This window comes from Mesoplodon bidens, assembly GCF_964165515.1.
Source record: "Mesoplodon bidens genome assembly, chromosome: 16".
Taxonomy (NCBI): Eukaryota; Metazoa; Chordata; class Mammalia; order Artiodactyla; family Ziphiidae; genus Mesoplodon; species Mesoplodon bidens.
Genome location: NC_138173.1, coordinates 38,419,043 through 38,423,774, shown reverse-complemented (window position 1 = coordinate 38,423,774; position 4,732 = coordinate 38,419,043).

The following is a 4,732-nucleotide window of genomic DNA, read 5'->3' as shown; positions in this document are numbered from 1 at the left end:
TGCTCAAGCTGTCCCCATAACAGAGTGATTCATGCTTACAGACCCCACCTGGAGCTGCCTCTGGCACATGCAGTCTGTTGGGCAATGACCCAGAAGTAGCCGTGTGAGTGAAGAGGTAGCTTTAGCAGCAGAAGCTACAAAAGACCTCTGCTCACACGCTTTGGATAACGGCTGCCACTGCCCTGGGACCGGTCATGACTGCCCCACCCAGCGGGTCTCTTCAGCTTCATGGCTCCCTGGGGTGTGTGCTGGCGTATGGAGGGCCATTCTAGATCATAGATCTAGGCCACATCCATGAAGGGATGACTCACCTTCTGCTCTGCTGTAAGGATGAGTTTTAATATAATTTTAAATAACTGGACACTTTTCTATGCATTCACCTAGAAAATAAAAAGCCTTTAAAGTCAGGACTTTACAGAAACTGGAGAAAGCACACTCGGTCTGGGGAACTGTCGTCAATCACTCACGATCCAGCACACGCCACCACAGCTCTTGGGATCTCTTCTCCCCAAACACTGGCTGCTGAGTGAGGTGGTCCGGCCTCCCTTCTCCTTTCTGGAGCCTCAGCCAGAACACAGACCCTTTTCATTTTAAGGATTTTATTTCTAATCATCATGTGGATACAGGGTTTAAAAAAACGAATCTGGGGCTTGCCTGGTGGCGCAGTGGTTGCGAGTCTGCCTGCCGATGCAGGGGACGCGGGTTCGTGCCCTGGTCCGGGAAGATTCCACATGCCGCGGAGCGGCTGGGTCCGTGAGCCATGGCCGCTGAGCCTGCGCGTCCGGAGCCTGTGCTCCGCAACGGGAGAGGCCACAACAGTGAGAGGCCCGCGTACCGCAAAAAAAACAAAAAAACGGATCTGCCAGAGTTACAAAGGTTCCAGAGTCTTGAAAAGCTAGGACACAATGGCCCTAGTATCATTTCTGACTTCTCCCTGAGATGTTAACTGGCAGCCCAGTTAGATTTCTGTTGCCTGTTTTTATTTCAGAAGGTGGAGTTCACCAAACCTCTCGCTTCCTTCTGTTCCAGGCTTTCTGGAGACCAAGACAGACCCTTTCTTTCTTTCTTTCTCTTATGGCAATAGATTTCACTGGAATTCCAAATGATTGTTTTCTCAAAATTCACCAAAAAAAAAAACCCCAAAAAACCAAAAAAACCTTCTGTCTTTCCCAGATACTTGACAACATGCTGGACGGATGGTAGAAGCCCAGCAGACCATATGTGTTGATGGACGGACTGAAAATTACCTGGGCACACTTCATTTTTGGAGTCTTCTCAGCACAGACTGAACGACTTGTTGCTTTGTTGCTCCAAGGTTGCCCTGAGCAGCCAGCCTATGGGGTTCTCCATCTGCAGCTTGGTAGGAAACAATGTTCTTCAGCAGCCTTGATGCAACTGGCAGGGTAATGGCCATAGACTCCCTTTGTTAACAGGAGGCAGGGGTATTAGCTGTACTGTTTCTGGATGTTGGCAGAAATGTGGTCCTGCCCTGTGGTCCTTCAGAGCAAAACTTGAGGTTGAATCTCTTTTGTTGGGGTAGATAAGGCAGTGTATTGAGCTCCATGGAAAACAGACAGGAGGACTCTGACAGATGGGGAAAGGGTCACGCCCACAGCAGGGGGTCAGCCTAGAAGTGGGTACTATAGCAACCCACTGAGAATTACCCTGTGGATTAAAGGATGGTTGGATTCACTGGGTCTGCCCTGGCTGAGTCTTTTGTCAGCCAACAGACAAGAGGCTGGTTTGCAGCTGTGAGATTTGACAGTTTGGTTGGGTTCAGACAGCTCTGTGCTGTGGAGATGACATTACTCCTGACTCTCACTGCATGTGTGTATGTAAACCAGTGGCACACCAAGGAGAAAGGCAATGGGAGCCACCCACTCTACATGCAGGCAACAAGCAGTTAATTTCTGTGTGTGGGTGGGTGCGTGTGTGTGTGTGTGTGTGTGTGTGTGTATAGAATTTGAAAACAATTAAAAAACTGACTAAAATTCAGTTTGCTTTTTATTATTTTCATGCTCCAACAGTTCCAAACAATGTAGTGATAAAATACTCCTCCCTCATAGAGGCAGACTTCTCCCACGCCCCCTCCTCCCACCCTTGGTATAACACTGGGATAAACAAGCACCAGGTGGGACGATTATAAATCAGCAAGAGAGCAAACAGGGCTTCCCTGGTGGCGCAGTGTTTGAGAGTCCGCCTGCCGATGCAGGGGACATGGGTTCGTGCCCCGGTCTGGGAGGATCCCACATGCCGCGGAGCGGCTAGGCCCGTGAGCCATGGCCGCTGGGCCTGCGCATCCGGAGCCTGTGCTCTGCAACGGGAGAGGCCACAACAGTGAAAGGCCCACGTACTGCAAAAAATAAAAATAAATAAATAAATAAAAAAAGAGAGCAAACAGAAAGCAAATGACTCCTGAGATAAGATTTTAAAAAATTATCCCCAAAACTCTGCTTTGTGAAGTTTACAGAAGGTTGATCTGTATGCTATGGGCCTTTCTCTTGTTTAGCTTTGTGTTTTTGTGTCCTATTGCTGCTTTTAAACCACCACCACCACCACCAACATTTAGTGCCTTAAAACAACAATCATTTATCTGCTCACAATTCTGCAATTTTGGCAGGGCTCAGTGAGGATGGCTCATCTCTGTTCCATGCGGTGTCTGCTGGGCTTGGACCTTCCTGGAGGGCTTTTTCACTCACAAGTCTGGTACCTCAGCCGAGACAGGCTGAACATCTAGGGGCTAGTCAGGCATCTCTCTCTTTCCATGTGGTCCCTCTGCATAGCTTGGACTTCCTCACAACATGGTGGGCTCTTCTCATGTGGTGGCTGGCTTTCCCCAGACTGCAAAGCAGAAACTTTCAGGCTTGCTTAATGTCTGGTCTTGGGAGACCTCAAACATTATTTCTGCCACATTCTATAGGTCAAAGCAGTTACAGGGCCAGCCCAGATTCAACGGGAAGAAAAAACAGACTTCACTTCATGATGGTGATATTGTCGTGACCATCTTTGGAATCATCTACCTCACATTGTTTTCTCTGTCGTAACAAGGCATCGTATGCTTTCACATTGTCTTTAATGGTGATAAATCTTATCAAGTTGGAAAAAGGTAGGTCTCAGTGTGACCTCTTAAAAATTAGACACTTAAAATTATCATCATGCCTGTGTTCTGAATGGGAAGATGGTCTCTTCACGAATTGCTAAGAAGAAACAAGAGATTATGGGGCTCCTAATGTAGCAGTGACATTTGAGAGAAAATATTAGGATTAGCCAAAACCTAAAATCCAAGTTAAACGTTTGGTCTACTTTCTGAGAAAAAGTCAAATGGCCCCCGAATTTTGGTTATTACTTCTGGGTATCAGACAATCCCCCGCACTTTGATTTACACCCTTTAAAACCAGTATTGTTGGAAGCAGACTGACCACAGGATACTTGTGAGGGCCAGAATGTGAGAATCAGATACCTTCAGATACTTAATGTATGATACACCCGTTGAGGGTCGCTATAAATTTCACCCTAGGTTAGAGAACTGCATCTCAGGCCAAACAAGATCCATCTAAGAGTGGAGACACATCAAAATGACTCCCTTGCCTTTGCCAGATAGTGAATCCATCTATACGGGTACAGAGCTTTGGTTTGCAAAGTATTTTCAAGCCCACTGTCTTACTTTCCTCTCACTATAAATAACCCGGTGAGAGTCCGCCTGCCGATGCAGGGGATACGGGTTCGTGCCCCGGTCCGGGAAGATCCCACATGCCGCGGAGCGGCTGGGCCTGTGAGCCATGGCCGCTGAGCCTGCACGTCCGGAGCCTGTGCTCCGCAACGGGAGAGGCCACAACAGTGAGAGGCCCGCGTACCGCAAACAAACAAACAAACAAACCGGTGAGCAGATAGGCGTCGTGTGAATGCCCACAGTTTGTACTGCGTAAACAGCAGAATAGAGGTCATGGGATCCCTAGGTCACAGGAGAGCCTGGATGCAGCCGCTCTCCTAACTCTTCTTCCTCCAGGATGCACCTCGTCTTCTGGAGCAAAGGGCCTCCAGGCTCCTGACGTCTTTGCCTTCAGGTCTGGTCTGATGGCCTCTTCTGCCTTGCTGGCCTGTGGGTAGAATCCTGAGCTTGTAGGCGAGTTCAGTCAGCTCCCAGTGTCTGTTACCACAGCGAGGTGGGGCCTGGCTCCTGGTCTTAAAAAGGAGGTTGGGTGGGCAGCATCCTGTATCTGGAGCCCAGACTTTCTATCCTAAGAAGACCAAGAAGTTAAGTGGGCCTGCATCACAGTCTTTGGCCTCCATCACCCTCCTCAATGCCCTTAATTTTCCTCTCAGAGCAGAAAACACTTTGTGTCCCTTTACGCCCCAAACGCTCGGCCCCTCACGTGGCCAAAGGGATAGCTGGGGCCGGGGCTCTTCCTCTCCCCTTCCACTTCCAGTTCGTCCTCACACTCCAGTGGGTTCCCATTTCTGTTCTCCCCCAGCCCCTCCTCTCCTCTCTCCCAGGCGCCCCGGTACCAGCTCCCCACCACCACCCCCTCTACCCACCCCTTCCGCTCGCCCCTCTTCTATCCCCTCGGCGCCCGGGCTTTGTTGCCCGGGCTTGTTTCTAACTCGAGAGCGTCGCCCGGCTCGGCGCCAGGTCACGTGCGTTAGTGACAACCTCTAGCAGGGCGGCCCCGGGGCCCCCGCGCCGCCGATTGGTGGGCCGGGCCTGGCGCGGCCCCGGAGCGGGGCGGGGCTG